Raw genomic sequence first — 21227 nt, 5'->3', positions numbered from 1 at the left:
TATATATTTGTTTATTTTTTTCATTTACAGTTTAAAATAAACATGTCACCTGTTGACATAAGCGAAGGTTTCAAATGAAAAGGAGCAGCTTGAAGAAAAAAGTCCTATGTAGTCTACTCAGTCTCTCAAAGTTCAATTTGCTATGCTGCAAACAACTAAGCATCAATCAGCCATCCATCCCTTGTCCCTTGTGGGGTCAGGCGGGATCCTGGTGCCCATCTCCAACGAGACATATCAGGCAAGAGGCAGGAGCACCCGGAGAGAACCCAGGTATGTACAGGGAGACCTTCTTGCTGCAAGGCAACAGCGCTACCAACTGCACCACTGCGCAGTCATTCGCCATCCATATAGATACATATTTAAACACAAAACGCCCCGTCTAAAACCAGCTGTGTGGTTTATTTTTTAAAGTGCTTGAGTTGTTTTTAGAAACAGGAGAGACCAAATGGAAATACAAAATTGTGCAAAATGTGAATTTTGTTTAATAGGTCCCCTTTCAGATATGATGCACTACAAAGCACAAAATCTTATTATTTTTTGTCTAGTTTCTAGTAGAAATATCTTAGTACACTTAAAATAAAGCGAAGCTGACTTGCAAGCATTTAACAGACTCCGTTTTTGTTTTTTTATGCAAACTTACTCATGAATTCACAGATTGCTCTTCTGTGTATTGCTTCTAAATAGGGCTTTTGTAACATTCTATTGCGTACAACATGTCTCAGTATTTGCTTAAAATGCAAACTCCAGGCTTGTATCCTTTATTAAAGGAAAAGTTGGAGTTTTTTTAAGCTGGATGTGATGCTGCAGCCCGCTTAAAATACTCTCTCAGTATCGGAGGAAAGCTGCAGATGAGTGTAGGAATGAAAGTTATTTTTAGCTGTCTGTTATCTATCAGGTACTATGATGGCATTTAGATATATTTTAATATATTATTATATTCATATTCCCACTTCCCATTTCAACCCCATGGGAGGATGGGAAGCTCTAGACGTGAAATATTTGTGGAAAATTTCGCCACAAAAAGCCCCAGGTGTATTTTAAGGCATTTTGGCCTACTTTGCTTATGCGCCACCTTTTAGTCCTGCTGCACAACATTGCCATTGTCAGCAGTCGCTTATGCAAACTATAGTTGTTAAGCTCACAGAGCTGTTAGTCTATCCACAACTTTGACTAAGCAAATGAGAGACTGCTTGGTGTAACCTCTAAAGTACAGAGACGCACATTGCTACAAACCAAACATGTAAATCTTCATCAGAGCTTTTTTCTCTCCATGCAAGGGTCCAAAAGGCCCTGGCGAGTCAATCGGCCCCAGAGTCGTAGTGATTGATGAGTCCAGACTGGGTTGGGGTTCACCACAGACACACAAACCACACACACCTCGCACCAAAGATAAGCAAATGGTCTGCAAGCTGCCAATGGCCCTAAGTGCTCTGCAAACAGAGGTAACACTGGTCTCATTTCAGAACTGCTATTGCTTAACCACAACTGGCCAAAAAAAAAAAGATGGCTAAAGAAAACAGAGAGATGGAGGATAACAAGGAAAGACGTCTCTTCTTTCATCATCAAAAACTCAGGCAAAGGCACAAAGAATCAGCTGGAAACCAGATTTTCTCTTAAAATCCTATTAATCTGCTGCTGACCAAGTCAACGTTTATGTTCACACATGAAAATGGCTGCAAACAGATGCGCAATTATATAACTGTACATCTTTGAAAAGCAGAAATGGAGCCTCCTGCACAACCAACAACAATGCAGCAAGTTGTTTCTAGATGATTGTCGACAACAAAACACTTGTTTCCAGCAGCCATTTTACGGTGCATGCAGCGGTAAAACCAGCTGACCAAATGTTCTGGAGTTCTGCATGAGTTGCTAGGGGACACAGTTGACACTTTTAAAGTGTCTTTATTTACAGAATGAGACTTTATGTCGACAGTAGGAGATGTTCATGAAGACTCCTTCATGTTCCTAACGGGTGTCATGTATATGGCAGCGTGTCCCTTCAAATAAAACGTTACTGATCAACTTAAACTCAATTGTTTCAAGTAAAGTCAAAGTAAAAGTTCCTTTAAGTTAAAGAATTGTAACTTTTGAGTTAATTGAACACAAAGTAAGCTGTCATCATTAAACCAAAAGAATTAAGTGAAGTTACTGTAAATAAGTCCATGATATGAACTTATTTACAGTTTAAAATACAGTTTTTAGAGTGGATAAAGTGAGTCAGGCCTGCAGTGTGTTGCTCAGCACCCACTGATAAACCTCGACTTCATCTTCTGGAGCAAAAGACTGGAGCAGGGAGATGAAAGGAGCATCCACAGCAGGCCCAATCTCCAGCCTAACCCCTCCGCCACCTCCATCCATCACAATCAACGCCAGCAGCTGGCCCAATTAGGCCCCCGGAACACTGAGGGCCACAGCTTGATTGTTAACACTGTGAAAACAACAAGAGCGGCCGGGTGATGATGGGACACGGAGGACCGAGGCTGGGGGATGGAGGCCTGATAACCGGCGGCCCATTTCCTCTCTAATGGGCTCCAAACGAGGGAACATGAGGGAATGTGGCCCTGCAACGCAGGTGACCCGGAGGAGAGATGAGGGCAGCCACACCTACTGTTAACACACACACACACATGCATACACACACAGGGGCCATTAGCAGGGAGAAATGATCAGCGGTGCATGATCATAATTATGCATGCAAGGCTTGCAGAAAGGACACACCATGGAAAGCTATAAACATAAATTATAGGCTCAAGTTTGCCAAGTAAAGGTCAAGTTTGAACATGAACATGTAAGAGACACACAAAAACACGTGGCGTCATTTCCAGGCAGCAGTATGATGGCCGTCCAGCAGTTCAGCCAACATTACTCACTGATTTCTTTCACTCAACTTACTGAAAAGCCGTCAAACGTTTGGCTCCTAGCTGCTCGTTAAGACTTCAGTCTTCAGAGGATTTAACCAGGATTCGGGAATCGGTTACATCATTTTGTGAGAGAAGTTGTCCCTCATTTTATTCTGCAACATGCAAACACAAGTAAGAAACACGACTGTTAACTAAAAGTAAATCTAACAGCTTTTGCGCAGTTGTTGTCTGAAAAAGGTGCCAAAAATTGAGAGGAAAAAGGCTCAAAATAGAAATAAAGCAACTAGGAACTTTTCATTAAAATCCATGAACCACTATTTCCCTGGAGTGAAATTGTTTTGGCCACTCAACTGGAAAGACAAGAAAACATCCAATTCGAGTCAAACTAATGCATGGGCAATGCTAACATTTTAGCATTTTTAGCTGCAGCAGTTCATCCATATGGTAGCACCATACAGGTCAGTCTTCACTCTCCATGTTCACCAGTGACTTTGTGAACAGTTCACCACTGTTTCATTTCCTCGCATGTGAAAATGGCTGAAAACGGATGCAAAATAATACAACTGCTCATCTTTGAGAAGCAGAAGTGGAGCCTCCTGCTCAACCAACAAGAATGAAGCAAGTGGTTTCTGAATAGTAAGTGAACAACAAAACACTTGTCTTTTCCAGAAGCCATTGTACAGATGCTGGAGCTCAGCTTCGGTTGCTAGGTAACGGGCTGGGCTTCAGTTGCTAGGTAAAGACGCAGTGCGCCGCGACAAACGGGAGGTTTTTGAAACTGCTTATTTTTTCCAGACACCAAACAAACTAAAAATTTTGGCAAGAAAAACCTGGGTGGCTTTTTTTTTGTGTGTTTGTTTTTTTTTGTTTGTTTGTTTTTTTTTAGTATTTGGACCGGTTTTAGAAGTAGTTTAGGCCCAAATGGAAGTACAAAAAAAACAAAACAATTACTGAAAAACTAATGAAAAATATTATTTATATGAATATGAATAAAAATATAAAATAAGAAATAAAAACAAAATAAAAATATGAATAAAAACATGGAATTGGCATAATGGATCCCATTTAAAGTATATTTTCTAAAAATTAGTGAAGTAATTGAGTAACTAACGGGTTAATGCAAGAAACTCACCTCTACATTTAAAAGCTTGAAGCAACTGGAGCTGCCCTCATGCAGACCTCTGTCTACAACTAAAGAGCCAACAAAAGGCATGAAAAAGAAAGATCCAACAACAATGCACTATGGGGAAAAAACAGCATGGTGAATGCAGGCTTATCTGCTGGGAAGCCTTGAGTTCACCCGTCCATATGTACGTAACTCACCACCTACCACCTCGCATTGTTGAAGAACATATACAAGCTCTCCCCTGCTGGCTGCAGCCTCTGTCAGCAGGATAATGAGTCCCGCCACAAACCCAAACAGGTTCAGGAGCGGTTTCAGGAGGAGTCGCTTTGAGGTTTTGAACAGGCCTCCAAATTATCCATGTGGGTGACAAACGAGAACAATCCGCCGAGATCTCACCTCACAAGCTACGAGACTTGAAGGATCTGCCGCTGACGTCTTGATGCCAGACACCGCAGCTTGCTCAGAGTCTCATGGAGTCCATGCTTTGATTGGACCAGAGCTGCTTTAGGGAGGTGGTCATAATGTTGGTGTACGCAAACAGAAGTCACATGTGGGATACCCCAAGGTTCAATCCTGGGATCTCTCCTATATCCAAGCTTGATTGGGGTCAAGAAGTACTTAATATTTGTGAAAAATGCTGGGTCCACTTGCAGATTATTTCAAGACATTTTTACCATGTTAGAACTAAAATATTGACTTATATGTTGCAAAACAGTTACTTGTAAGTCAGTTTTGTCTTATTTCAAGCCTTCACTGGAAACCAAAAGTATTTGGTGAGATTTTGTGTTTTGCAGTGGAGCCTCAGATCCACTCTGTGTTCTGGTGGGTTCTGTTGAAGCGGGATGCATGAGTGGTGACACACTGCTCTCTGCTTAGCTCATTGACTGAGTCAAGGTCTGTTTTGCATCGTTTTTCTCTCACGTACCGGCTCTAAGTGCCAAGGCGCTGAGCAAAACCTCCTGTTCCTACAAGATCTGGTAATTTAACCACACTTCATTTGGATTAGCCAGAGGGACCAACTGAGCGCTGCCTCTTCTTCTTTTTTTCTGCTTTCGGTGAGTGTGGGTTGATGGGATCTAATATGTCTGTATCTGGATAAACACATCAGTTGGTCAGCAAACTGAAGATGGTCTGGATGTGTTTATTTAGATTTTCCTGCCTGCTTGTGTGAGTCATATGTAATGCCAAACAGATGTCCTATTTATAGCAGAGCTAGTAAAGTGTATTTGTGGGTAATTATGTTCTCTGCTGGTTTGTGTGAAACTTAAGTCATGCCCCATCATGATGCGCCCCCACCTCTTCCTCTGGAGCTCAGTTTTGTTTTTGTTTTTGTCTCTCGCCTGAAAGGAGGGAATCAGCGCTGACAGGGGGGAAGCCTGCTTGACGTGACGGATGAGAGAACCTGTTTGCTGGAACGGAGACTGGATGTGCGGGAGCAGCTTTTACCCCCATCTCCAGCACAATGCGGCGTAACCGTCCCGCATCCGCAGACAGCCGTGTCTGACGGGCCTGACAACAACAGAAAAGGTGTGGAATCGCAATTGTGAGGGGTGATTCTTCCACCGCTTCGTGGTGTCTGTGCCCAAGTCAGAGGGTGGCATGAGTGTGTGTGACTTCGGAAAGCGTGCGAGAAAGATTGCGCGTCGCTACGCATGTGTTTTACCACAGAAGCTGCTCTCCCACTGAGCTCAAGTGAATACAAACGACATTTAGCAGCCCCCTTGGCCACTCTCCATGCTGTTAGGGGAAACCCCCTTCACTTACACAGCACACACACACACACACACACACACACACACACACACACAGGATGTACAGCCTCCATGAAGAAGCATTGATATGTCATGCTGAGGCATTAAATGGGAAGATAGTGGTTAGCAATCAGACCAATTGTTGGTTTTTACAGACAGAGCTCATTGACAGACTAAAGCTTTGCTCTGGTTTTCATATTTCTGTGTCTTTGAATTCCTTCACATTCCAGAGGATCAGTGTTAGGAAGCTCTGTGTCCTGCCAGCTGTGGGCAGATTTAAAGCATCTGCCCCTGGCTCCTCCATACCTTCACATCAACTGTAGCTGCTCCACTTGTAAACATCGAGTCAGATAACTTGCCGACTTGATAGCTAGCTGTCTAGCTATGAAGTAAGCTAGCTATCTGAGACATCGAGTCAACTCAACGCAGCTAGCTGATTGGATAGCTGGTAAGCCAGTCAGTTAGCTACCCGACTCGATAAGTGGATCAGCTACACCAACTACGACTCTACTGTATCTAGTTAACACCAGCTATTATAGCTGATACCAGCCAGCTATATTCGAGCTGAGTTGATGGCTGTAAAACCTGAACTTGGGTGGCATGTTAGTGTAGGCTACATTTGTCAGATTTTTGTTTAAGAAAAATCTATTTTATTTATTTTTCTGTAACTTTTCCATACACAAGTAAAAAATAATAGTAAAATAAAAACAGCACACAATAAAAACAAGACAAAACTTGTACAGAAACAGATAAATTCCTGACAGTGGCAAAGAATTTAAATATTGTTTATCCGTTTCATATTTTTAAGAAAAATTCTCAAAACTATTCATGTTACTTTGTGTTGGTTCATCACACAAAATCAAAGTAAATGTTTTGGGTCTAACATGGCGATATGTAAAAAAAATAAAATAAAACAATGGCTGTCTGAATGCTTTTGTCCCTCCAGCTGCAGCTTTAACAGTAAATCTAAATCTTTAAAGAATAATCATGTAGTTGATGCTTATTGGAGGACGGAAAAACACTCCACCACAACACTCACCTGAGTGGTGAATGCCCTCCTCTGTGAAAGTGAAAAAGTGAGTGGTGCAGTAATTGTGGGTTTAGGATTTGGATAATTGAAGTGTGGCAATTTGTGGCCAGAAAACCCCGCACCAGCAAGCCTGATGTCTTCTGGCGGAGAGCGGCTGTACGGTGCACCGGCAGGGGAAATCCACCCTATAAAATGTGCTGCACGCCAGCAAGCTTTTACTGCTGCAAACAGAAATATGAGATAAAAACCAGTTCAGAAGAAGGGTAACAATATTGGTGTTGACCACAAAACATTGTGCTTGTGGGCATTTTCCTTACTGCAGCGCTGTGCTTATTACAGTCACCAAGGGTGTTTTCACACCTCTTAGTCCGGTAGCCTCAGTTTAATTGGGGACCAAAACTGCAATATTTGTTACATTTTCATTTAATTAGTTGTATGATGAACCTCACCAACAAAAAATAAATATGATTTCAGCAAAGAATCTGAACTGAGCATCAAACTTTGCTATGTGAAGAGCAGAAAAACAAAGCTGTCAAAGACCTCAGCCTGACTGCAGAGACATTTTCAGAAACAAATGCCTCCAATTAACTGATGTAATGTTGCAAAAGAGCTAGTTAAAATTCCTCACCAATGATGTGAGAAACTGATAAAGTCGACAAGTTGGATCTATAAGCTTTTGAATCACTGGGTGTGCATGCCAAAGTTTATAGAACAGATTTCTACCAATTAAAACTAATCATTAAGGCCATCACAATAAATTAATTAATCGCATGCTAAACTTAAACAAGCTCGATCATTCCCATTTGCAACATTTTTTTTTCTTGTGTCTCTTTCTTTCTACAAAAGAAAAAGAGAGCAAAAAGGTCTCAGCTAAACCTTTTTTTGAAGGCTAATTTTGTTTTCATTGCCATCAGTATAAAATGTATTTTTGTTTTGGTTGTTTTGTTTATTTACATGCACACATGTGCATGTGCACAGTGCATGCAGTGGTAAAAACCAGCTGACGAAACATGCTGGGGTTGCTAGGTGATGGGCGGAACTCTGCTGGGGTTGCTAGGTGATGGGCGGAACTCTGCTGGGGTTGCTAGGTAACGGTGTAGTGTGAGGTTTTGAAACAGCTTGCTTTTTAGACACAAAACGCATCGACTTATTGCCAAAAAACAGCCAGCTTAGTGGATTTAAACTTTATTGATCTCTGAGAAGGTAAACATACATTATTATGCCAACTAAAAGGTTATTCAACAAAGAGAATTGAGTTAATTTGTTACAGGTAATCAAATAAAGTTTATCCAAGTAAATATATTACGTTTATTGAGTTATCAAGTTACACAATTGTAAAAAAAGTAAGTTTGATAAACATATTTTGATTACATGTAACAAATTAATTAAACTTTTTTGAGTTGGAGCTCTATTTTGTTAACAACGGTCTTTAAAACAACAACATTATTATTTATCACAATAATTTCTGGGACAATTGCAGCTTTGGTTATCAAACTGCAAATGTAGCAAACACAGTCGTTCACTTTCCTCCCTCTGGAAACAGTCGGCAGTATCCTTCGGATTCATGCCTGTCCGTTTCCTGTTCAGAACAAGCAGGATTTCTAGTAAAATGAGAGGCAGCAGCATGTCTTAAATAAATGATTGCCCTCTAAACCTAAAAGTAAATTACTTTGTTAAGTAGGAAATTATGCATTAGTGGGGAAAATTTCATTTGGGTCAACGATAGATATTGCTGTGAACATGAATGACTGGGCTGGCTGTTGTAACCCAGTTTGTGATGTAAGGGACAGGAACAGAGGGAGGGGGAGAGTCGAGAGAAGAGTCAGCCCCATGTACAGCCTCTTTGTCTGGGACAGACTGCAGCGATGCTAGGACCGGCCCGGTTCTGGGACCTGGAGGTCAGCCAGAGCTGGAGAGGGAGCCGAGAGTAAAGAAGTGGCCACTCGGTCCCAGTCTGACTCACAAAGAGGCCTTTCTGTGCTGCACAGGTCTACGGCGGCGCAGCGTGCCACACTGACTGTCAGCGCACATAAGCTTTGAAACCAACAGTAATCACTGATACTCAAACAGAGTTTATCTCATATTTACTGATTCCTTCATGCTCTTTACAGATCTTTTCCCTAAAGGTGATCTGATATGTTTCCAGGTTAGATCGGTCTACAAAACATGTTCATTATGATTTTTTGCACAAAATCTTTCTCAGATAATGATACTTTAGTCTCCTGAGTGATGAGCTGTTTCTTGTCACTATGGGCTGCTGGCCACGCTCCCAACTCAACATTTACACTCAACCAAGAAAATGAATGCAAAAGGGTACAATTATAGATCTATACATCTTCGAAAAGTATTGGCAGAGCCTCCTGCACAACCAGCAAGAATGCACCAAGTGGTCTCTGGATAATAAGTTGACAACCAAACACTTTTTTTTTCCAGCAGCCATTGTACAGCGCATAGAGTGCTGTTCAATGGCTGCGTTTTTTTCTTTCTAACAGTTACTTTGAACAACAGTGGATGAACCATTGAGAGAGTTTTGGTTTTATTTACCGAAATCAACAGAATGTTGTCGCTGGGCGCGTGTTTGAATTCACCAGATAATTCAGAGGTGTTGAAAATTTGGTGAGTTTCACAAGCTGTCTGGTGCTCAGCTTTGGTTGCTAGGTGATGGGCGGAACTCTGCTGGGGTTGCTAGGTAACGGCACAGTGTGCAGATGTTTGAATGGCTCGTTTTCCAGACAACAAAAAACATTTGAACTTACTGCCAAAAAACAGATGGGTGTTTTTTTTTTTTTTTTTTTTCCTAACTCTTCTGGACCGAACGTGTCGGTGATGATCCAGCCAAATTTTGCAGTACCGTAAGTCCGCAACACTTTACGCTATCTGAAAAATTCCAACGGTTTCTGAAAGGGGAAATGTTGCGCTCTTCAGTCAATATTGGGTTTTTATGGTACTTTCACCCCCACTGTAGCAGTAAATTGCAAAAGTAACTGCTAGATGTTGAAAGCTCCAGTTGTTATGGATAAACAGGACATTTACAAAAAGCAAAAACATCCAGGAGGCGATTTGAAACTTAGGACTCAAAGGGTTAAGTGCTGTAACCATTTTTAGATGCAGTTGAAACCCAAATGGAAGTACAAAAATGTTCAAAATGTGATTTTTTTTTTCATAAGAGGTCAGAATAATCTGGATAAAGCCAAAGGTTTTCTATTGCTTGCTCAACCCAATCAGCAGAAGCAAACCTCACCTCTCTTCACCCTGTGCCAGGGGGGCGAGGTCTGGCCCGGGTTAAGTTGTCCCCTGGCTGGTTAATGAACCCTAATTACCTTGATTAAAGCCTAATTAGGTACTGAGGTAAGAGGAGACCAGTCCTTGTACAGATGACCTTTCACCTTTGAGCTTTCGGCCTTTTCCCCTTTAGATCAGAGTAACATAGGAAGAGGCACTAAAGGAGCCAGACGGCTGAATGTGGACGTCTGAGTGTGTAAATACGTGGTGGTGATGGTGTTCTGTTGACACAGAGCAGTCCCGGCCTCCCTGCTGTTTTACCTCCTACACACAGCTACACACACTCCTACACACACTCCTACACACACTCCTACACACACAGCTACACACACACAGCTACACACACACAGCTACACACACACAGCTACACACAGCTCGGTCACACATAAAACTCTCCGTTTCATAAGAAAACCATTAAAGGATCGCACTGCATCAAAGAGGTTCCATCTGTTAATAATCTGGCAATCAGTTCTTCTGGCTGATCAAACGCTGATCACCAAAGTTTTGGGTCAAGAGGGTTTTGCACACTGGCAGGTTTTGCCTCCCATAATGTCTATGAGCTTTAAACTCAGAATTACTCTCTCCAAACAGCCAGACGACCACAGAGCAGTCAGCGGTGGTCAGATGTTTATTTATGCTCATCCTGGACTTGACTTTTACTGATTTAAAGGGTGCGGGTTTTAATGTTTTTATCTTTTTTCTTTTTTTTGTTTCTCAAAATCTCTTTCTTACTGTTTATTCAATGTCACATGCTGTTTTTGGGTTTTTTTGGGGGGGGGTTAATTATGTAAAGCACTTTGAAATGCCCTGCTGCTGAAATGTGCTGTGCAAATAAAATTTGATTGATTTAGTTGAGTCTTTAGACCAGGGGTGTCCAAAGTGCGGCCCAGGGGCCATTCATGGCCCTTCGATTGATTTTGTGAGGGCCTTGACTGGAAGTCAAGGTTGACACAAGTTTTATTTTCTGTGGCAAGTTTATATCTTCTTAAGCAATATTGCGTACAACACGAATAATTTTTTTTCGTTCACCTTTTTTTATTATTTTAATTTTATCTCATAATAAGTCGAGCAAGTTTTTACTCAAAAACAGACTTTGGCACACCCATCCATTACAGCCTGCTAAATAAAGCAAAGTTTTTAGAAAAAAATTCTTATTTTCATTGCTGGGAATAAACTAAAAACATTTCATAAACTTAAAAAATGTAAAATAATAAGCACCAAACGTTAAGTGACTGGCAAACGTAAAATATTACATTTTATTCATTGCTGTCCAAGTAAAAGAGAAATGATTCAAAATTATGTTTTTGCATTTTCTAATTGGGTGAAAAAAGAAAATTTTGGCCCCTGAAAACTTTCAACTTGGGGATTTTGGTCCTTGGTGCAAAAGGTTTGGGCATCCCGGGATTAGATGTTGTTAGACTGCAGTGATCATCTTTGGAGGCAAAAACTAACAAAAACACCTTCATGCTCAAATATAGGGAGGAAAAAACTGCCCATTGATCCAGGAATGAGACATTTTATTTTATTTTTAACATTAGGTTGTTACTCTAGCATCATGTGTTTTTATCTTGTTCTTATTTTTAACTTATTTCAGTAGAAAGTTGGGTTATTTTTTGCTGCTCTGTCTAGTTTTACATGTTTCAGATGATGAAATTTATTTGAAATGCAAAAAACCTGTGATGTGTGGAAACTTGGATACATTTTAAATACACATCACTGACTTGGAAATGGAGAAAGGAGGGTAACATTAAACTTCTCAAATATCTTTCTAACAAACCGTACGTCCACCTCCTTAGAAACTAGTGAAACAGCTTTGAAATCGGATCTTTGCCAGGAAGAAATTTAAGTCGATTCTTTATTATTAACATTTGATGTGAAGAATTTGATCTTGTTGATGAAAACCTAATTTATGCAGGTTTTATGACTCAGAGTAGGACTTGGCTGATTTATGCCCCCTGGTGACTTGGTTTGCAGTTCAAACATTAAACTCTTGATCTAAAGAGGAATGATCCAGAGCCACGTTAGTTATTACGGCTAGAAATCTGGATTCAGACCTGAACCTTCAGAAACTAAAACCAGGAAGACAGAGCACATCACCCAGTTTTAAATCAATTTACACCGGCTCCCTGAAGCTTCTTCTGGTTCTGCTGAACCAAAACCAAACAGGGAGAAGCAGCTTTCAGTTTATACGATCCTCAAATCTGGAGAAAACTGCAAAACTGCTGAAACACTGACTTCCTTTAAATCAAGCCGCTGTCTATGTAATATAATTTATTTGTTGGCTCTTTAGCACAGAATACTGAACAGGTACATGGATATTATAACATGGTTTTAATTACAAATTTTTGATAATTATTGAGTTGGTGAGTGATATATTTGATTAAATTAAGATAAAGGTTTGGATTAAATAAATGTTCACTTCTTCCTGCTCCTTTTCGAAGAGAAAAATAGGAGTAAACACATTATTTAGTTTTTGTTGTGTATGCACATGTTTCTCTCTTACTGATTTTTTTCCTTGTTTTTAAAACCCTTTATTAAGTAAATAAATAAAATCAATTAAAACACCAATTTGTTTAGAGTTGCCTTTGCTTAATAAAAATAACTTTTTAATTTTCTTTATTTTGACACTGTAATGTCATGTTTCTTTTATTGCTTCTTCATGTTTTCATCATATAAATCTCTTTACACTGTGCCATGCAAATAAATTTGACTTTATCTTATTAAATAGCATTTTGAGCTAATTTAAGGGTTGCACATATTTTTCATGACGTTATAACCTGAACACTCGTAAAGATGATGCTCCAGTCGGTTTGTTTGTTTCCTTCAGGAGGACCAGAAGAAATGCCAGAGGTCAGACGAGCCCCAGAGGTGATGCGTGAATCACAGGCGTGGTGTGATTCACCACGTCAGTGTGTGTGTGTGTGTGTGTGTGTGCTTCACAGCCTGTGAAATAAAGACGTGGCAGGAGAAGGAAGGGGACGGGGTCGTGACATAATCAAGCACTGATTTAACTCAAACTGCCAACACACGTACACCGTCTCCCTTGGGCCTGAGATAACCAAGTCAAGAGCCCGGGGGTCAGAGGTCAGGGCCCTGGCTCATAGGGAACACATGGAAGGGATAAAGAGTCTCTGGATTCCATGAAGAACGAGCGGTGACTGACTTATTTATGAATCCACAGACAACATGGCAGCCCAGCTCCCTCCTGCTTCGCCTCACACATGTAGAGAGAAAAACACTGAAAGCAAATCCGTCTGAAACTTTCCGGTTCTCACTGAAGAACTTTCACTGAAAAGTAAAAACCAAACCAGTGTGTGGTGATGAGAAACGCTTTTAATCTGCACCATAGAAGTTAGGAGACGTGACCCAATTAAATAGATGCTGCTGGTCTGAATATATTAAGCTGTATTCAAATTAAATATTTGAAATTAAAGCTTTTGTAAGTACAGTTCTGTGGAGAGTAGATATCTCCTATAATCACCTTGGATAAAGTTGTAAAGTTGTTACAATCTGTCATTCAAATCCTGTTTTATAAACTATTGTCTCCTTCAGATCCCTTGTTCATTTAATTAGAAGTTGGTTTAGTATTTCAGGTCAAACATTTGTCACAAAATAAATTGTTTAAGTCTAACTGGGAAGATTATGTGAAAAACTAGAAGAAGGAATTATTTAACTTTTAGAACCAGATTTAGCAGAAATATTTCTCTGTAGTCTTTCAGTCTGCTTCGTTTTCTGGAGGTTTTGACATTTAATTTTTGGACACCTGGTTTGCTTAGAAACATTTAGTGAGAACGGAACATTAAAATAAACATTTCCCTTAATAACAAGAGTCAGATCAATGTAACGCACTTCCATCTCAGGATACAAAAACATGCTGCTAAGCATTCTGGGAAATAGTTCCCACTTAAAAACTCCTTTTATTCAACTCTTGGAGGTTTGACAAAATTAATAATTAAGTTAAAATTAACTGCTGTAAGTTTATCTTTCACAAACTCACACTTAGGTTCAAAATCTAAAACTCGATAAATTTATCTGACTTAAACAATAAAAGGCAGTAGACACAACTAAATGTGGCTCAAATGTTTTACAGTGTAGTGCAAATATCTTACTACACTGAAAATAAGACAAAAGTAACTTATGAGTAACTTTTCAGAGGTTGTTTTTCACCAGTCGCATGTAAAGAAAAAGTTTAAATAAAAGTTATAAACTGCAGCTTTAAAGATTTTATGCATCTTCCATTTCAGAAAGCGACACACATCTTTAAAACTTTAAGTCTATGGCTACGTCTTCCAGTTCTGGGAAGTCATGATTCTTAAAGCTGCAACAGATAAGAGAGCTTCAACCAAACTGCACATTTCTGTCAAAGGTTCAGAAAAAAACAAGCGATTTTTATGGTTTATCACTGGATTTTTTCCTGTTATTGTTCATTTTTGTCTGATGGGAACGGTGCAGCTCACCAGCACACATTATGAGATAACCCTGCGGATGAACCAAGACGTCATGCAAAGACCATGCAGTGGAAATGTGTTTGGTACACATCTGCACACGCTGAAAATAACAGAAGAGACTCATTATTTCTGTGACTGTTTTGGTGTTTTTATTGATACCACATGTTTGGTGAGAAAATCCAAAACAATCAACTTATCATTGAAACAGAGAGTGAAGCAACATCTACACTGAATGTGTCTCAATCTACAGATCGATCAGTTGTCCAGTTCACAAGTGAAGGAAATCAAGTATTTTGTATATGTTCCCCTTGGCAGTGATGCAATTTAAAAAACTTTCAAGCTGAACTGTTATGCTTCCTTGAACATGTTACATCAATGAACTATAAAAACATGTTCATTAATATTTTTTTTGCATTAAATCATTGTTGGATAAGATCCAGTTATGAGCTGTTTTATGGCGTCTCATCACTTTTAATCCATATAACCTGCTGCTGGCTACGCCTCCCAAACTCAACATTTACACTCGCATATGAAAATGGCTACAAACATGCACAATTATACAACTGTACATCTTTGAAAAGCAGAACTGGAGCCTCCTGCGCAACCAACAAGAATGCAGCATGTGGTTTCTGAATGGTAAGTCAAAAATAAAACTTTTGTCATTTCCAGCAGCCATTGTACAGCGGCAAAACCAGCTGAACAAATATGGTGGAATTCAGCTTGGGGTTGCTAGGCAACAGGGCTGGGCTTTGCTAGGGTTGTTGGGTAATGGAGCAGTGCCTACTGATTTCTGATGTTACATTCCAGAGGTTTTTAAAACATTTAACTTGACAAAAACAAAACAAAACAAAACAAAAAAACAAAAAAGGCTGAATGTTTTTTTTTTAAATGCTTCAGGTGTTTTTAGAAGTAGTAGAAAGCCAAATGAAAGTATCTGAAGTGGATTTTCAATAGTACATCACCTTTAAGTATTGCTCTTTGTTTTGCTCAGCATATCTGTCTTGTCTGGCTAAAAGGGGAAATCGGTTGAAAGCTTTCCCACTTCTGTTAAACACCTTTAATAACAATGTTTTATTTCCTCTTTGTACTGTCCTCCCATCCTGTCTCGCTCATCAGCTTTCCCCTGCATGTTTGGTCTTCTCTAAGGGGAAGCTGAGAAACTCTTTTACATGGGACACTGCATGCTCTTCATATGTCTGCATTGTTTTTCTGTGTTCTCCCTCCGTCTCCTATTTCAAAGTAGCCTGATGGCAGAGGAGTCTGAAGGAGGACGGCTTGTCTAGGGTGACCATTTTTAACCTATCTGTGCTGTTTGTACCCAAAGGCTCACTTTGTGTGTGTGTGTGTGAGATACTTGAAAGAGGATGCGGTTGTTGTTATTACACCCTCTGGAGAAACTGAGGGTAAGGAGTAGAAACGTTCAGGATGTTGTGTTTGCGAAGGACAGCCAGTTCTGACTGGGAGACGGGAGGAAAAACTCTGCAGGCTGTGGGTCGAGTCGGGGGGTTTCTTCCTGTCTCACTGCATTCATTGTTGCTTTTCAAATAATGGATGCATCCATAGTTGATTTAAGGCTTATGCAGGGATCATCTTCTGGACAGAGATGCATATAATCTGCCAGTGGAACTAGTATTTTCATCAATGTTAAGGAATTATTTACCTAAAACAAGTTCCTATATATTGTTTAAAAGTTACTTGTAAATTAGCTTTGACTTAATTCATTAAGATATTTGCACTAGAAAATAGACCAAAAAATACTTGGTAAGATTTTGTGTTTTTGTAGTGGGTTAGCCCATCATTTCTGCTAAAACACAAAATTTTACCAAGTATTTTTGGTTTAGTTTCTAGTGTAAATATCATAGAACACTTGAAATAAAATTAAACTAACTTACAAGTAATTTTTCAGCAAAATATAGAACTTTGTTTTAAGTTAATAATTCCTCAATATTAATAAAAAGTACCAGTTCCATTGACAGATTATTTCACTCATAAATTGTGAAAAATGTCATGTTACAAGTGAAATAATTGCCAGTGGAACTAGCAGTTTCATCAATATTAAGGAATTATTGACTTAAAACAAGCTCCTGTGACTTTCTGAGAAGTTATTTTTCTCTGTCTTATTTCCAGTGTACTAATATATTTCAGAAACCAGACCAAAAAAATCCACTTCATTGTCAGTTATGTTAACTAGCAATAAATCAATTTGTGTCTGAAAGCTAGAAGATGCAAAAGAGTTTGTTGCTCCTGATCCTAGTGACCTCCTGGTCCGGGACTTTGGCTGATTCTGTGCTGACTGGAACCTTTTTTCTTCAAGTAGTTTGACTCTGACTAACATCAGTTGCACTTTTCTCTAACTGCAGCACCCTGTGAACATACATCTCCAGCTCTGATGACTGCGGGTGGAACATGAACTGCAAACTGCGACTGCTTTGCTTCATCCACTGAGTCATGGAGGTAACATGTAAACACGCTAATGAAGCAGTGGATAGACGGATGGACGGGAGGCTGCGCGCCTGCCAGTCATGCATGCAGTTTGTGGGGACATTGTTGGAGGACAAAGAAATTCTTTCTCTCAGTTCCTTTCTTTGCTTTTACTAATTCCAACACGTTGATTGATGGCAGAAAAACTGATTTGGTGAAAGTGTAAGCAATCAGGCAGAGTTTCAACTATCGCTGAGAAGATAAACTGCTTAACTGCAAAAATATCTTCTCACACAACAGATATCAGTGGAACAACAATCAGTGTTAGATAAAAATTTGAATATTTCAATAAAATATGCTTTTCATTGCTGGTGACTTAATGCCACTGTGGGAAAAAAAGAGGAAGAGAGATCCTAATAAGAAGACCACATAAAGTGTTTTTTAGTTATCATATATTTATTTAATTAGTTATTCTTTGTTCTGGTATATATTTTTATTTATTTATGTATATTTATTCTTTCTCTCCATCTCTCTTCCTCTTCTACTCAAAGTATCTGTGACCGTAGCTTAATTAAGAAAAAATATAGAAAAGGAAAATAATAATGCAAATCAAAAAATAATTGCCAAGATTAAAGGAAAATCTATATTTATTCTAACCTATGTATGTGAAACAATGTCATTGTTTTTGTTGTGACACCATTTGATTATGTTCTTTGTTCTGAATGCGTCCATTTTAATACGTTGACCCTTTCCGCGTGACGTCACGCTCTCCAGAACTCCGCCCACTCCGCCATGACAGACGTCAAAACAATGATGCTCTCCTTTAAAGTTAGTCTAAAATCACATTTCTGTGACATAATATCGCTTTTATTTAGTCGATTTCACTTTAAAAATTATCACAGTATGCTGCGCGGTCGGCTGCACAAACAGAGAAGGATGCAAACCAAACGTGTAATTTGATTTTATAACTTTTCATGAGGAAAAATGCCATGGCGATGGATATCAGCCGTCAATCATAATGACTGTCAGCTCTCGGTGTAATGGTGGATTCGCACCAGATTTACAAAGGTAAGAAGATTAATGTTCATATACTTTATAAGTAAGTAAGTAAGTAAGTAAGTAAGTATGATTAGAAATTTATAAAAAAATCCCCTGTCTGGTGTCTAACCAGTAGTAACCATGGAGACAATACCGCACCGTCATGTAGCCTAGCATGTATGGAAAAAACTGGTTAGCATCTTGACTTTAATACGTTTTTAAATCTGCTCCGGTGTAAAGGGTAAACGCTGTCTATGACATAGTGATATAAATCAAGTGGTGTGAATTCAGGCAAAGGCGGTAATTTGGTTAGGAGGGAGGGAGGAGAAATGGGTCGGTTTCTAAGCTAGCTGTTTCAGCTATTTTGTATATCCCGCCTTCTATGAGCCCAACCAGGTGTGTTACGTTCACAGACAAATTGGCTTGACTTGAACAAGTAGAAACCATGAATAAACTGGCAAAAAATGACATGGCAAAACTATTTCAGTCTCTCTGTTCAGTACTCCCTCTCTCACTTCCGCGTCCATCATGGCCCCTCAAATGATTACGTGACATATTTGCAAAATGTCTTTTTTGCTTTTTTATTTTATTTTTGTTTCGTTCTCTTATCCGGTTATTTTGTAGACCAATACTTCTTTTTGTTGTTCTGTATTCTTTGTTGTGTGTGCTCTACTTGGTGAATAAATTAAAAACAAAACACACTCAGATGTGAACACAGACACATCGTGGGCTAATCCCGTTAGCATCTCCATGGTGACTTCAGTGTGGGGGCTTACCAGTGGCCTTTCCTCAAACCAGTGAGGGAAAAACAAGGCGCTGGCATATCTGTGTTTGTGCCTGCCTGGATGCCCTTTTTCCAGTTTCATGGAGTTAATCCTGGCGAGTCTGGTTGTGCATAACTAATCACCTTAGGAGAAGTTCAAACAGCATCAGCATGCATGACCCTGAATCTCCTTCAGCAGCCGGGACAACAGGCCTCTGCAGCAGCGTCGTTCTTTGACCTGCACATGGTTGCTATGCTGGCGCAGTTTCCCCTCCTGAGATTTAGAAAGAAGAGAGGGCTGTGTTCCCACTGCAGCCTGAAGTGACCCAATCCATATTTATTTGTCTTGTATCTGACCTTTTCATGGCAGTTTGAACAACACAGGTCGGGGTTTTTTTTTAATGCGACCCAGGTCATTTGGATATCTGATACGTATCCGATCTTTTCAAATGTGACCTGAATCTGAATGGCCAGGTCGCATTCATTTGACCTGGCCGTCACCAAATTACTATTTTATTACTATTTTTACTATTACATTACTATTTTGCGTTCAAGAAGAAAAACAACAACCATGATGGACAATAATCAGGATTAAGTTGTTAATGTTCTGGCTCCGGTCGGATAGCAACTTTAAAATCGTAAGAGAAGCTCCACCGTTAGCATCCCGCAAACACTGAGCACTTCTTCTTTTATTTTATGGTGGTAAAACCCTGAGCACGCTTTCTATGTGTGACGTTATTGCAGTCTGAAGAAATTCTTGAATTAAAACAACCAAATTATTGGTTGTTTTTGGTCCCGACCAAAAACAACCAATAAGTGCCTAGAGGTGGGTCTTAGCGCTGTCAATCAACCTCATGTAGTCGTTGATAAATCCACTAATGGTGGAGAAACAACTAGGAAAACCATTTATCCGCTGTCATCAGTGACTATGCCAACTAGCCTTAGCATTCATAACAGGCTATGCTAGCTGCATACCAGAGAGCAAGGGGGAGGAGTTTGCTGCTCCTCCCCCTCTGCTGTAAACTAGGTAACCCTTCATGGGAGAGAGGCTTTTAGGTCAAGATATGTAATAGGATTAATCTGCATTACGTAATATTGACACGTAAAACTCTTTAGATTAATTTAAATTAACGTTAACTAATTTAACATTAACTCTTTAGTTAACGTTTAATGCTGGCAGCTCTAATTCGTTCATAAAGCTTTTAAGACTCATATTAGAGGACAAAAAAGTGGCTATAAACAGTGCGAACAACATTTTGGTGATGTAAAATATAAGACAAAGTTAACTTTTGTAAGCTAGGTCACAGTCGGTCTGTATTATCAATATTTTCTTTGATCGTCTTGTATTTAAATAGTGAGTTTCATCACTTGGTTTGACATTAGCTAACCAAAGAGCTGCAGCTAGGGAGGAAGATGATGCAACGGGGCCATTTTGGGCCAATGATGATGAAAACACACAAAATAAATAAATAAAACTAAGCTATGCCAGTAAACAAATGTGGAAATATGGCCTTTCGTCTTGCTCGCATGTTTTGTCACTTTTAATTTATTTTTATTTGCTGTGTTGCATGTTTATTCTGTTGAGTAATTTCTGTTTTTATGCATGTTGTTGAAGTTTAGGAAATTTACTCGTTACGCTGCCTTAGCCAGGTGTTTTCCATTAGCTAAAGTGGCATGGATGGAAAAATGGAAATAAAGCGGGCAGATTGACAAGCTAGCATGAGCAGCAGACGGGCAGAGCGGCCGAGACAAGATGGCAAGAAAGAAGACGGCAGACAGAAATCAGATTTAGATAAATGTTTGAATAGATTTTTCTCTGTGTAGCTATCCTGTTGATTTAAATGTTTGCTTGGCTGCTCTCTGTGATGCTGAATCTTCACCTTCCTTGCAGACACTTGAGAGATTTGGTAAAATGCTTGTTTTGAAGAGAAGTAACCCATTGCCACCACCATGTTTCATGGCAGGTATAAATGTCTTTTTGGTGATTCTCAGTGTGGCTTTTGTGCCAAACATACAAATTTTCGAGACAGATGGAGAATACAGCTGATTCTTTGTCACATGTGGAACAAAACCAGAACTTGGAGTCACAAATCCCGACAGACCTTAACATCAAGAAAACGTAAAACTGGAGCAGTTTTTCTCGAACAACTTTTTCAGGTTGAGGACCATTTACCCCAGGGATGTCCAAAGTCGGTCCTCGAGGGCCGGCATCCTGCATGTTTTAGTTCTCTCCCTGGTTTTACACACCTGCATCAAATGATGGCTCATCAGAAGGCCTAAGCAGAACACTGACTTGCTGAGGAGGTTGTTACTAGCACTAGGGAGAGAACTAAAACATGCAGGATGCCGGCCCTCGAGGACCGACTTTGGACACCCCTGATTTACCCCATTTACCAAAAACTCATGGACCAATTAACTTGAAATTGCCCCAAAATAAAACATCTTAATATATACAACCAGAAATGAAAATATTAGTCTCTTAACTCATTGTCTTTGTTCCTCTTAAT

The 21227-nt window shown here is 39.6% G+C and overlaps 1 long non-coding RNA gene across 2 annotated transcripts in view; it reads left to right on the top strand.

Moving 5' to 3' along the window:
- Nucleotides 1-6561, top strand: part of LOC103154915 (uncharacterized) — a 17029-nt gene extending 10468 nt beyond the window's left edge. For both annotated transcript variants that reach the window (XR_477986.2, XR_001659317.1), the window contains exon 3: nucleotides 5335-6561. This is a non-coding gene — a long non-coding RNA (uncharacterized LOC103154915). The remainder of the gene's footprint in view (nucleotides 1-5334) is intronic.
- Nucleotides 6562-21227: the final 14666 nt, after the last annotated feature.

The sequence above is a fragment of the Poecilia formosa genome, unplaced genomic scaffold, assembly GCF_000485575.1.
Source record: "Poecilia formosa unplaced genomic scaffold, Poecilia_formosa-5.1.2 Scaffold406, whole genome shotgun sequence".
Lineage (NCBI taxonomy): Eukaryota > Metazoa > Chordata > Actinopteri > Cyprinodontiformes > Poeciliidae > Poecilia > Poecilia formosa.
The sequence above is the reverse complement of the archived record's forward strand: the minus strand, read 5'-3'. Positions and strand labels throughout refer to the sequence as shown.